Raw genomic sequence first — 15,149 nt, 5'->3', positions numbered from 1 at the left:
GGACACAACAGGTCCCCTGGCGTTAGCATTAGCGTCCATTAGCTTATTTACCTAGGGTTGAGAACCCATGAAAGTAGTGAAGACCTTAACAGTAACGTGACAGATGTCAAACTACACAGTAAAACATTTGAATAAAGGGTTTGTCATGTTCTAAATAACTCACCATGCAATGAGACATCGGGTCGTTGTAGACGTTTGGTCCGATTCGACCTCTGCTTTGAAACCTTTCATCTTCAGAGAATCTGTTCCAATAAACACAACCTCCACATAGATCATGACATCTACTGTCAATGAATAATTGAAAAATCATTTCTCTTTGCTGTGGTTGAGCCACACCTAAAAGACATCCTTATCACAGTTATTGTCCTTTTTTTGTTGGGTTGTGTTAATATTTATGAGTAAAAGATGCAACTGAAAACTGATTTTCAAAGGTCATGCTACAAAAACATGTTGAAATGTCATTTTGTCATTTGGATTCATTTAAGATTCATATTTCAAAAATGCAACCATTCTTCTCCTAAGAACCTTACTATTTGTACATCACTAAACGCATTATCACTGGGTGGAACAATGACATCATAGGTTTGCTGTTTTTATATGGGCACCTGGATTTTGACATGGGAGGCAGATGAATAGATATATTTAAAAAATGTATCAGCCAAATATACATTGAGATTCCACCACTGTAAAGAGGATTATTCTAAACACTGCTGCTATGTTTTTTTATTTTTAGAACCCCACCGTTGACTAATACCTGCGTTATAATACAGCAGAGATGCGCATGATGCTCGTTTGGAGGTGGCACTACCTTATCTCTGAGATGAAAGCTACCTTATTCATTTCAGGCACAGTAGCTCCTGCTGCACATGCTACTCCTCCAAAAGAAACGTTTTTCCACGCCAAAGTTGGGTTGTTTTATTTTCTACCCATAAATCAGGCCAATGCAATAAATCAAAGAATGCATGACAAAGAATTTGGAAACCCTAGGCCTTGTTCAAAAAAAATATCTTGTATCAATGCAAGGCCTAAGAGTATAAATCAGGCAGAAACCTAAGATACAGGGCAGGTTGTGATGTCACCAAGACGAGACACTAGAGCTGTGGCTGCTTTAAAACAAGTCCTTCGGAAAGGCACGTCAGGCCAAACAGTGTGCTGCTCCCCCGGAGAAAGACTGCAGGCAAATCATAGCAAAATCTGCGTGTGTTGAAATTCACAGAGCTCCCTTCTGTCAGCTGTTTGTACTGAGGCTAAAATGAACAGAAGTTCTTTATGGAACGGCTCTTTGATAATAAAGGCGGTAGGCAGCCCCTTGTTGCGTGTAGACAGACGTCGTTGGGTAGCTCACCTTGGGGATCAACCTCTCCGCAGGGCTGCCTCTCACCGGGAGATATTTATCACTTGTTGGTTCAAGCTCTTGCATGTGTAATCCCTGACACTCAGGGTGATACCTCTGGGAGGCTTGGAGCGCGCTTATAATGAAGTCAAAATGTTAACACCATCTGTAAAAAGGACACATGATGTAATTAATGACTCAATAATGGGATCACATTTATATCTACAGAATGAGGGACCGTAACTAGACTTCTTATTGAATGGGTTATATTGATAATATGTTTTATAATTTCATAAAGTGATTAACAGCACCCAAAGGATGGTGGGAAAAATAGTTTAGAAATTTATGCAACATCTAACAAAAAAGGACACAAAAGATCCTTGCACCATTGTTCTAAGCAGCAGAATTGATTTTCCCTGAAATATCTCTGTGATGCCTGATCCAGAACACGCAGCTCATTATGGCACATGTTTTCCACATGTGTTTGTGCGCAGAATGGATGAAAAACAGCAGTTGCGAAACGAATTGGACAGATTCATTGCAAATGGAAACAAAGTCTCAGAGTCGGCGGCGATCAGATTTGATTCGATTCCGCTGCGTATCATCTGATAGCATGCGGAGCCACCCAGCGATCCCAGACAAGCCACATCTGCTCAGCAGATGACTCCACAGCCGTCTCCGAGGAGAAGATGAGCCGGGATGAGGGAGAGGCACAGGAGATGAGGGATGAGACCGAAGCGTTGGCCGGGCGGAGAAGAAGACGAGAACCAACGGCGCTGTCGGTTATTCATTTCTGGTGAATTTGTCTTGGTACCGTACTTTTTATTTTCATTTTAAAGTATGAACATGTGCTTACGCAAGCCATTCCAGATGAGGCTTTACATGGATGCCTGACGATCAAGTGACAGCCCTAACCACGCGGCGTACCCACCTGCATCCTTCGTGCCAATTGTTCTGAGGTCCTCGCCGCATCCAATTCCCGCCCCGACCTCCAGGAACCCGTCACTCTGACAGCGGAGAACATGTGCGCTAACGAATCCATGCATTAACAACGCGCATGTGCTTGTTCGTACTTTTCTGTATCTGTGTCAGAGCGGAAACAGGTCCCCCTCACTGCCAGTAAAGTCCCATTAATCACCGCTGCAGCCACGAGGCACGCCAGGCCGGCGGATGGGACCGTATGTCTGAAACCATACACCACAACGCCTCGCCGCTTACGAACATCGCCCGTCCTCCCATCCATCACGCATCTGGATCCTGTTGTCTTATGCCCTGACATCAGACAGTCATCTGGAGCGCATGGAGGACCAGGGAGGGAACGGTGGGGGGAAGAGGGGCACTCCGATTACTGGTGGGGGTGATTAATCATAACCATGCTGCAAGCAGGATGATCAACGACAGAGCTGGACCACGGGGAAGTTTGGTAATGGCCAATCGCCTGGGGTCGGGGTGACGAGGATACTGTCGGGTTGAGGGCCCGGGGCCAAGAGGCAAACGGGAAGCCATGAATAAAAGGCTAAAGGGTTGGACCTGATTTGTAACCTGAGAAGTATATTAGCCCTTTGCAATAGAGGTCATAACTCTGTTTCACATTAGCATAAGACATTTTCGGCCATTTAAGAGTGATGCAGATCACCTGCAGGATGGTGAATATGATGATTCAAAGCCCAATATTCCCAGTGGACCAAAAATCCATTTGTTTGATTGAGCCTGTTAATCCCAAAAGCAAACATCCACAGTTCTGAAGGCCCATTGCATGCAAAATCCAAACACCCCATCCAACAGACAGGAGAACACACATTATCATGCAAAATGAACGTTTAGTCCTACCATACCGTCCTATTGTGCCAGTCAAAGTCAACAAATAATGAGGGCATCGCATGTCTTCACAATGGGCATTTCTGTCTCTTAGGGGATTTTTCAGACTTCGGGCGTCCCTTCGCCTTTGAGCCCTCCCCCGTCAGGTAACAGTACATATGTAAACCACTTTGAACAAATTAATCTGATCTTTTTATTTCAGACTGGACCTCATGGGCAGAGCCCGTCCACCCATCCTCACCTTCTCATAGTGATTGAGAGCATATGGCCACCGACCACGTTGCCATACTTGATGACGCGGGAGTGAGAACAGGAAGATAACGCGTATGTAATAATTGCAACGGTTGAGCATTCATGTGTCGGCCTTAACTGGGACCAAAGGAGAATGTCCCCTTGAGGCAAAGACAAAGAAGATTTGAGGAACAATTATGTTCAGAAGCTCAGAAAAAAAATTCAAAAGAGACAGAGGTTGTTATCTAATCGTTTTCTTTTTTTTACAGAAGATGCGAAGGGAGGTGAGACCCTGTGGATAGCTAACTAGCCCACTCTGGTGAAATGAAGCCAAGGAGCAGTACTTCCTGTACACTATTATGTTGTCCACAGGCCAAAGGCGTTTACTCTCCTTTAGAATCCTGCATTTACATTCACAAAATGGAGAAACAACAATGAGAGCAATTTTTTTTCACCCAAGGATGCACCTGTAACTTTTCCCTCGCTGATTCCTTCCCCCTGAGCTGAAAGTGTGGCTCCATTCAGTCCATCTCGCTTAACTCGACCAAACAACTGCCCTCACCAAAAGGTCCTCTCGGCTTCAAACTCTAAATTCCTCTCAAGTTCAGTCCGTGACAATTCTCTCGTAACGTGGCAGGCAAAGAGAGGAGCTGTTGAAAGGCAAAATATTTCAAGAAGAAAATCAATAAAAGTCTGGTGTGATTTAAGTGAGTCTCTCCAGATGCTGGACACTGGACAAACCTCCATCTACTTCTTCTTCACCTCTGCTCACAACAGCAGCAGCCCTCTTTCAAAGCGTCTCTTCTTCTGTCTCCTCTGGGACCATGAGCCACAAACCAGGGCAGATATTCTGTTTCACTAACGTTACTTGGACAAAAAATCTGATTCAAGTAAAAATACCAAAATATTAGAATGCAAAAGTAAGTTTAATAAATGTGCATAATGACAAGTTTTGTGAATAAAAAGAGTTCATTTTAACTGCATAATGACTGGTTATATAGCTCCAGCTGTCAGATACATGCTGTGGAGCACATGACATTGGTTATAAAGAACTTGTTCTGCAGAGTTCCTGTTTTTACAGGTTTTCTGCCTCAAATAGTGTCATTGACTGTTATGAAAAATTACGATCCAAAATTGAAGAAAACATTATATAGATTGAAAATATAAACTCAATCAAGAAAATAAAGAAAGGATTGAGCATTGTTGGATTGCAACAATTCCTCATCATGATTTCACTTTTCACCCAAAGAACAAAAACTTCAACTTTCACTTTCACATTTGTTTTGCAAATCGTCCAATTTGGATTTGTCTCCCTAAGAATCGATCCTCTACTCGGACTTGACACACTGGGAGCGCAGCGGGGGACGGGGGGGGGGGGGCGGGGGGGCATCAGCAGATGAGCGGAACAGATGAACTTCAAACATTTGCTTCTCTCTTTGATCTGCGGATTAAAGTAATTGATGCTGAGTTTTATGGGATGGACTGTGCTCTCAGTCTATGGAATATGCTTTCCGGCTGTGCGAAGGCTTTGTCCGTGAGAATCTGGATGACTCATTACATCCACCCTCCCAAACCTCCAACGCCCCACCCTCATTAAACTCCAGCTCCGGTCAGACGCCCCCCCCACCCCCGCCCCCCCATCCCGTCTCTGGCACCTATTCTTCTGCCCGGTTCAAGGCGATAAGCCCCAATTATGACTGCCCCTCGTCCGCATTTCACACACATACACAGACAGACACACACATGCAGTACTACATGTGAGTAGGCAGGCACACACACACACACACACACACACACACACACGCACACACAGTAAGAGGACTGATGGTCAGGTGCCCCAGACAGAGTGATTAGGCTTAGTGAGCCATCTCTTCTCTCCAACCTGTCGCCAGTAGCTCTGCGTGGCCTTAACACCCGGCCAGCCGGCTACGCGACACCCTGCTGTCTGTGCGCAAGAGAGAGCAGCCAGTGTGTGTGTGTGAGTATGCGTCCGCAAGTCCAGGCGGTGTGTGTGTGTGTGTGTGTCAAATGTCTCTCTCGCGTTGATCTACGCCGTGTGTGTGTGTCTGCTGTCTGCAACCCCTAAAGCTGCCTGGATTAGTGACAGGACCCCACCAGAGCATGACAAGGCTTTTGTCTCTGGAGCCCAGTGGTTTTATGGCTGAGCACGCTCTTGTGTGTGTTATGCATGTACACGTGTGTGTGTGTGTGTGTATCAGTTCAGCTATGTGTGAGAGTATTTGTAGGCATGTTACCAGAAAAGTCATTTGTTGTCTTTATTTGCCGGCCTTTATTTTTTAATCACAGCGTTGTTTATTGGAGTCAAGGTTGTCATGGTGTGTGTGTGTGTGTGTGTGTGTGTGTGTGTGTGTGTGTGTGCGTGCGTGTGTGTGGAGAGCTGTAGTTCCACAGACTGGAGGAAGCCGCTGTGTCGCCAGCTGTCACTCAGGCAACTTCACGCAACAGCTAAGACCCGAATGACAGCGATGGATTCCGCTCGAGGAACATCAACTGCATTTCATAATCAATTTAAGCCATTTATCAATATCTCAATCTGTACTTCAGGTGTTTTTTATACCTCAAGCCATCAATAATCAAGCCAAAGGCACCTTTGTCTCGATGGCATTTGTTGGACAACAGCGATTGCTTTATTAAATGTAGATACCATTCACCTCGCTACAGGTTAACAGTCATGATAGCACAACGTTATTGCACTCATAATGGACAGTTTTCTTATAAACCCTGCATTGCGTGTATTTTATAACAATAATAATACATTTTATTCCATGCACTCTGTATCTCCCACTCATAGCCACACTACAACTGGCCCTTGTTCAGGGGTTCAGGAGCGCTGTACCACAGACTGTGCATAAGAAGTGGATGTAGCCATTGCAACACCAGTGAACTGAAGCTACTTTATTATGTGGAGTTGTGTTGAGAGACTATGGCAGCAGCTGGTAATCACACAATAGGCCTTTGAAAAGCATTCTCTGCTTTACGCTCTGTTTTGCTCTAAATGGACTATAAGTTACTAGATGCAATCATCTAGAGAAGTGACACAGTCCCTATATATAAAGTCCTTATTATTTCCGCTGAAACCAATACAACATTTCTTTTTTTGTTGATCGGGGCGAGCCAATCAGCTCCAGTAAACATCCCAGAATGATTAAATGCAATAAAAAGTTAGCAATCACGCATCATAACTTTTATTATTAACATTTATTCCAACAGTTTAAGGACATCTTATTCAAACAATTCATTATATTAATTTATGTTATATATAAACTATATTAAGTATAGTTTATATATAACTATATATAGTTATATATACATACTATATAAAACAATATTCAGAATACGATATAACTACCATATCGTAAATATATTAAATATTCAATATAAATATAAAAAATCTATTAAAACATAAATATGTAATATATAATCTATTAGAACATGTATATGTATATATTGAGATGCACATATGAACCTTGTTTGTTGAGGAAAGACCAGCTCAAAAGGCCCACAAAATAAACGTGAACGGAGTTATCGCGGCGCGTGAACATACGCCGTTAGCATGTAGCTAAGCTAAGTCATTACCCCTGTTAGTTGCCGTTAACTTGAGAGTCCTCCTATCTGCTTGCCCTGAGTGTGTGTTTGTGTCTATTTATGTGCGATTGAACCCCGACAAAAAAAGCAGAGCAAAGTCGTGCTGCAGTGTGCTTAGTTAGGAATATTATTATATATTAAGTAAGCCCGCTCTGAATGTCACACGCTCTGTTTGCGTGTCCTTGTGAGTGCGATTGTGGGGTTGAGGCTAGAACTGTGATTCCGAGTGGAAACACGAGAGCTGTGACCTCACGCAGCAAAGAGCCCCAGCACTAAATCCCTGGCTGCCATCCGATAGTCCAGAACCCACACGGAGGTGAGCAGAACCACAAAGACCAGCATGTAGGAGCACAGCTGATGCTTTAGTGCCTGTGATAACATGTTGATTGAAATACTAAAACGACTTGCTGATGTTTTATTAATACTTTATTATTGCTTAGTGAAGGACTAAGCTTTTTGTCAAAAAACAAAACCAGTGAGTTGAATAAGAATGTTTTTTTTCCCTGATTAAATTTTGATACCACTCTTTTTTTCTTTACCTAATTAAAAATTAAACTGTGTGGTAACCTCAGAACTGTAGTCAAACCATACGGTTTATTACCCTCTAAGCTCTGCTCCTATTTGTCCATCCCACAATTGTGCCATCTAAACTAAATCAGATACGTCTAAACATCTCTGCATTATTAAGAGGCAAAGTTTGGAGCAGGTTGGAGGAACAATGAGTGTGTGTGTGTGTGTGTGTGTGTGTGTGTGCGTGTGCGCCTCCTATCGAAGGAGCATCCAGAGGCAAATTCCTGATTGGACCGAGTGGCCCGCGGAGGTGACGCGGTTCAAAACCCTCAGAAAACAGAGGAATGAACCAAATTAAGCTCGGCAGTGAGCGTGTGTGTGTGTGTGTGTGTGTGTGTGTGTGTGTGTGTGTTTGTGTGGGCAGACTGGAGTTGTTGTTGTTTTCACACTAGCGGTGCCTGGAATACTTCTGAAACAAACCTCTGAAGGCCACCGTGTGAGAAACGTCTCTGATAAGGCAGACGAAACCCCCTCCCCCCCCACATGCAGTAGCCCCCTTGCCACCCCCCCCCGTCCCCCACCCCCCCCCCCCCCGACAGCGCATGGCCCTGCTGTCAACAGGCACGCAGTAAAAGTGGAGCTTTTCAGCACCGACAAACAGCTCCTCTCACTTTTTTTTCCGTTTGGGAGGAAACTGTTTTCGCTGAGTGACGCGGAGGAATAAACACATGCACATAGCTGTGGCTTCTGACGCCAGAAAAAGAGGAAGTCGCAGCCAGTAAATTTAGGGAAAGTGTGGGCCAACCAACACTTGAGCCAGCACCTATGTGGTCGACGCCTCCAAGGCCCGCCCCGCCTCAACCTCCACCTTCTATCTCACGCTCCCCCCCTCATCGTCAAAAAACCCGGCTGGATTTGTGACATCATCAACCGGTCTGAGTGGGTTGCTGTGGTAACAGGGCAGGTATCAGAAACCCTGTGACTTTACGATTATGCAGCGTTATCAGCATTGAGTCGTAATCCGCCAGAGCATCTAAGATGCATCTAAAGATCTATATTTTACTGGCTGCCGACTGTATGAAGCAGGAATGACTAATATCGGTCAGATGCCATACCTTATTTTCCCATTTTAGTAAATGATGAACCAGAGAGAGACCAAAGGTACGAACCATTCAGGAGGCACACGGCCTCTTTTTCATGTCATTTAGCTGGACCTTTTATCCAAAGCAACTTACATTGCATTTTAATACATGCTTTTTACATTTTTTTAGAGGGCAGTTAGGGGGTTGGGTATCTTGCTCAGGGACACATTGACATGGCACATGGGGCAGCCAGGATTCGAACCAGCAACCTTGCATTCCCCATCACACCCTCTCTCCTCCATCGCCCCTTGCTTCAACCTTTTCAACAAAAGCCTTTCGCTCCAAAAGGGAAGCTCTCCAGCCTCGTGGGATCAGGTCATCTGTCCGAGGCAGTTATCCTATAACTAATACTAACGCACTAACCTCTCAGCACCAGCTTGGCTTTAAGGATGTTAGTGTTGATAAGGTGGTCGGTTGGTTCCTCCAGGTTGGTCCAGACTGGGACAACTTTCATATGGATTGTTGTGGCATTTTGTACATTCCTGAGAAAGAATGTCTTTCCTGCCATTTCTCTTCAGAAACCACCATGAGCTTGACATTTTATTGCCTGGATTGGCTGTACATTCATAGTTTTTAAAGCAAGTAAAGCCTTGTTTGAAGGGATATTGTTAAGTAAAACAGTTGGTTGTAGTCTAGCTAATGTTGGAAATCTAAGCAAAGTGAGAGCAATGTTTCACCCCAGCCAGAAAAAAAGCCCTCATTATATTACATTTTCTGACCAGATTGTCTCCCAACCTCCTTGTTAATCTCACAGTCTCGAGCTATAATTCTGACTTGATCAGATTCCAACCAGCTATGCAGGGCTGTGTTTTTGATTATTTCTGTCTATAAAAGTCTATAAAACCTGCTGTGAAACTTGCCTCGCCCTGTCTGCAATCATAACTTTGGGAAACATGTCACCAGTGTGAGATTTTTGAAATGTCCCTTCGTGGTGAAAAGCCCAGCGGCTGATTTCTTCTACGTCTGTAGAAGTGTGTGGTCGGTATTGGCGGAAATTTGCTGAAAGCCAAAGCTCTTCCAAAGCCACAGACAAAGCCACAGCAGGTGGATGGGCAGAAGAGTGTGTGTGTGTGTGGGGGGGGAATTACAGAGGGCTCAATGCTTCTCTTCATCACGCTTCTTGACTCCAAATAAAAGGCTGATTAATCGAAGCCTAATAGGATGGAGGGCCCACACTCATCCTCCTGCAGGTCACCGGCTCAATGGAAAAGTGAGGAGGAAACCAATGACGGGGAATTGCCGCAACAATGGCGGTGCTCGATCCTTTCCAAGGCTCAATGTTTTAATTTCATGAGAAATGTCTTACTTTTTCCTGCAGACTTACACAAAACAGTCTCCTTATCAGGCATCCAGGACCCAAGCAGTCATTTCAAGATGTGTTTCTGTCTTAGGACTTGGGCTTGAGGCTTCGTTAGCCACCGGCAGTCAGGTGGCTTACCAAGGACAAAAAATCCAACAGGTGATTTCTATCAACGTTGGACCGTTGTCTTTAAACCGTCCATCACGAGTCCTACAGCCTTTGTAGAAGTGCAATGTCAACTCTTTGCAACTGGCTGCTGGAAACGGCAAAAAGATGTTTCCATGCACACTTTGCAGGAATTCCAACAGCTGGGTTTCATATGATTGTGGTGGTAGTCGGCGTCCTATCACCTGCAAATGTGCAGAGTGGGGGCGAGTGTGGGGGGGGGGGGTCGATGGTAACACTGGGGGAAGCCAAACCACCTTCATCCTCTAAAACCATCTTCGTCCAACAACACAGTGCACATTCAAGTGTCCCTTTAATATCGCTGCATTAGACAGCATGCATTGGTTATTTGCTGATGAAGTGTCGCCCTGTGAGGCTGAGTGAAGGCACTAGGGAAGGCGGGGGGGGGGGGGGGGGGGGCACGGGTGACTGCTGTGCCGCCCTGTGACGCCTGCCTGGCTTTGTAATGGACGCCTCTTGGGTCCTTTCAACAGAGCTCAGTCCGGTCTCCTGGACCTTCGCAAGGCCTCCGGGAGCCCGCTGCCGACTCCCCATTGTCTGTGTAGGTTAAGTGTGTGAGTGTGTGTGAGTGTGTGTGAGTATGTGCGTGTCCAAAGGGGTCTTTGGGGGCCTCCTGGGGGCCGGTGACTCCTCTTTGTCTCCGGTTGGCCTGCTGTCAGAGAGTCTTTGTTATGACAGTTGGGCTGCTTTTATACAGACTAAATCACCGCTCTCAGCTGTTCATTTACTGGCGTGACCCCAGACAGCCATCGGGACACCTAACACACACTGACACACGCACACACACACACACACACACACACACACAGCATCATCCTTATCTACTTCGTTGCATCCAGACAATAACCACAACCATTTCTTCTGAGTAGAATGAGGGGAAAAAGGACTGAACCTAAAAGGAGGATGAGGAGGAAGGGTGACAAAGCGAGGGAGGGGGGTAGGGGGCAAAGGGCGTCTGACCCCTGACCTTTGTGTTGTGGCTGGGGCACAGGGGGCGGGGGGGGGGGGGGGGGGTCAGATGATGCATCAACCCACGGTAATCAGTAACTACGCGCTCGATACAACACACAAGCCCGACAGTACATACAATCCAGTTTAAATGTGATTCATCTGTGTGATGGGGAGCAGCAAACACACACCCAGCACACGGAGCCCCCCGAGGCCGCTCGGCCCCCGCAGCAGTGAAAGTTACGTCATAATGGAGCTCTAAATGTACTACTAAATGTACTAAAAAGCATTGATTCACAATAAGAACATAGACAAGTTTAAGCGAGTGAATAGAAAATGCAATTTGATTTTCATATTTTTGTTGCAGTGGAATTTACTCAAAAAAAGATTTATCTGCGAAGAGAGAGAGAGAGAGATAGCAGAGCATCACACCGGATATCTACAGTCAATATTGAACACCATCGATCCAGTGTTTGAAGAGGGATGGCAGATACAACTCTTTTTTTTCCACTTAGTGTGTGTGTGTGTGTGTGTGTGTGTGTGTGTGTGTGTGTGCGTGCGTGTGTGTGTGTGTCTGAAGGCTGACTGTGTTTACATAACCATATAACCAATCTTATCAATGGTTTTTAGGGGAAACCTGGTCATTTATCGCCTCGTACCGGCCCATTGTCCATGAAAGAAAGAGGTTGGCCTTGTTCACATCTGCAAATCTAAAGATGATCAAAATGTGAACGTGGAAGTTTTTGCATTAGGGCAAAGCAGAGGACGTTCATGAGGGAATCCTGTGGGAAGACAGTGCCGCTAGTGTTGCCCCCTCAAAGCATAAATAAAACGTCAAATACATGTCCCTGGTGAAGGTCGATCTGCAACAAAGCTCACCTGGACTCATCAGCAGTGGGACAACAGAGCCGTTTACCCTCCACGGAAGAATAAACTGTGCTTTCACTTTCAGAGAGAGAGATCTAGAAACAAGAGGAAGAGACGTGTCAAGAGTCGCCATAACTCTTTCAGGGGCCACACACTGCCTGTGTGTGTGTGTGTGTGTGTGTTGCCCGTGAGTACAAGTCAGCGGGCCCCAGCAGCTCAAGTGTTACCATGGTGATGGCACAGCAGTGTAAAGCCAGGGGGGCAATATAAAACCTGTGCTTTTCCCAGAATGCCTTTGTATTGGGGCGTCTGCCCGCTTCTGTTGCCATGGGGATGGTGGGGTTGTTAGGGTACATGTTCCGACTCAGGCCTTTTTCTACCATGCCCCCCCCCCCACCCCCTTCCCCTGTGTTACATGCATCCAGCGAGAACACACACCATCCACGCCTGTCCGTCCCTCTCGCTCAGTGTCTTCATCGTGTGCGTGTGTGTGTGTGTGTGTGTGTGTGTGTGTGTGTGTGTGGGCTGCATGCTTGCTGTGTGTAGCGAGCCCAGATGTCTGAGGGCTCCATGGGGGATAATCGTTTCTTTCACAGTCATATGTGTGCGTGTGTAGGTTTGTGTGTGTGTGTGTCTTGACCTTGTTTGAATGTGTGAGGCTCACACTCAAAATCCATGGAAACACACAGAAGCAGTGAGTCCAAAGTGCTGAGTGGTGGCACAAGTGCTCGCACATGTGTGTGTTTGCAAAAGTTTCGGCTGGCGATTGTAAGGACGCGTGAGGACGCGTGAGGACTCCTGAGGACGCGTGAGGACATCAGCCTTTTAATCCTTCTGTCGTCCATTCATAATTTAGTCCTGAGTAACTATCCATGAATTCATTGTGGTCGCGTTTCCATTGAGTTTCTCCATCCAAACAGGCACTATAGAATCTGTCAGTTAGCCCTAACCCTAACGCAGCCAAAGTCAAAAAAGAAAAAACACAAAGTCAGTGACAATGATGTTGATGTGTTATTTGTGCATTGTTGGTGTGTAAACGTGTGTATTGATGTGAGTGCAGACTACTGCTGTTTGAAATATATTCCTGATGCCAATAATCGTAAAGCAGCGAGCAGTTTGACAACGTGAACGCTGAGTCGTAGATGCGCTGTCATCTTTGTAACTGTCATATGGTGGTGAATGAAATGGTTTTTATTTCATTTCAATGCAGAGAATGTATGCAAGTCAACTTTTGCAATCATCACTTTTTAAACCTATCCTTTTTCTCACGTTGGTGGGAGCATTAATGTGGATTATTAAATGTCACGTGATTTATTTTCGTTAACTTTGATACGACTTTCCAAAAATGAACCTCTGATACGCTAACGTCAATATAACACAACTTACACCACTTCACCTCGTATGAAGGTTAGAGTTATTCGGGTCATGGTTAGTCCCAACCACCACCGCTACCACCTTTACCCCCCCCCTCCCACCACAGGAAGGAAAGAGTGCTTGGTGAACTGCTGATTGGCTCCTCCACTCACTTCCCCCCCCTGTTGGCCGACTGAGGCCTGTGGGAAACCCCGGACGCTCTCGAGGACGTCGCTCGGGGTGAGTGTCCCACACCGCCGGGCCTCGCAGGTGCCACCCGTCTGGCTGTGAAGCAGAAGCTTGGAGGTGACGGTCGAGCCCCCAGAATTCAGGTCCCTCCGCTCCGCCGGGCCAGAAAGCTTGGGTTCTTTCGCTTTTTTTTTTTTCCTTCCTAAAGAACCTGCAGACTTTTCCGCTGGGATCAGGATAAAAAAAACGTCACGGTGACACACACACACACACACACTTTTTGTGCGAGTGTGTGCGAGGCGGCCAGGAGCCACTCTGCACACAGCTGGTGGCGCGGCTGCAGCGTCTCGGCCTGGCAGGGTGTATTCTTAGCTCCCTCAAACCCAATAAGTGAAACGTGATTAGACGACACACACACAAACCCCAAACACCACTGCTACCACCTTCACCCCCCCCCACCTCCTCCTCCTCCTCCTCCTCCCCCCCCCCCCCCTCCCACACACACACAAGAACGCCCACATGGGCTTAAGACCGAGCTGAAGAGCGGCTCTCGGTCCGTTACCTCTCTGGCTTTTCCACATCTGCAGGCTGGGACTGAGGCACTAACCACTCATCATCCAACGTTCATGACCCTGCACTCATCTTGTATGGCTGCACCATTGTCCTTGCATTTTGATCTCTGTACAAGTGTTTTGTCCTAAATTCAACCCTCGGTTGGTAACTTCTATATAAATTGAGGCATGTAGCTTTATTCTGTCTTTATAGCATTCGTCTCAATCTGAATATTGAGCATCTTTGACAAAAACTAGAACATTATGCAAGTTACATTTGTCTTAAATGGACCTCTTTGACTCTGACATTTTCTTGAATAACTGCACAATATTGCAACTACTGTTTTATTATTATTATATTATTTATTATGCCATTCAGCAGCTCGTACTGAATGAGCAGTCAGACCAAACCCAAGCTTCTCATGCCTGCAACATGTTAAATAGACCTCTATATTTGTCCATCTTTTTTTATACTTTTACCCATAATTCAGTCTGACATGTTTGAAAACTTTGAGATTCCCCCTGGTGTTAAAAATAAAGTACCTGGGAGTAAGAAAACGTCCTTTGTAATGTCCCTGCACACGAAATAAGGGATTCGTGTTTCCCTTTTCCTCTCCATGTTTTGTCTTGTTATGTAAATAATATCTCGTGTCGTTTGACCTTCACCTCGCTCCTCTTCCTCGCCACAATCAAGTGAGTCATCACTGGTATTAATTACAGACTTTCTGCACCTTATTATCCTCCCGCAATCCATCATTAGCGAGGGTTGATATTTATCAAATTTTGGGGATTTTATGTTTCAAAATGAATGAATAAAATCCTGACTTATTGCAGCCAAGCTTTTAATAGTTCGTTCAGAATATTTGGTGGAGTGTGTGACAGGGAGAGCGAGGCGCTGCCAAGAAGTGCGCGCGGATTAGAGGAGCGCCAGTGAAGGAGAGAAAGAGAGCGCGCTTATGTGTGCGTTGAGTACGGGGGCGGTGGGGAGGGAGGGGGGGGGCATTAGTGAATGGCTGTGCTATTGCATCCTCCCAGGAGACCTCTAAAAAAACACGCACATTGTCCCGTCTACACACATACGCACAGTCACACACACACACAGTACCTTGACAGCG

The sequence above is a fragment of the Pungitius pungitius genome, chromosome 8 (genome assembly GCF_949316345.1).
Source record: "Pungitius pungitius chromosome 8, fPunPun2.1, whole genome shotgun sequence".
NCBI classification, from domain to species: Eukaryota; Metazoa; Chordata; class Actinopteri; order Perciformes; family Gasterosteidae; genus Pungitius; species Pungitius pungitius.
Note: the sequence above shows the minus strand (reverse complement) of the source record.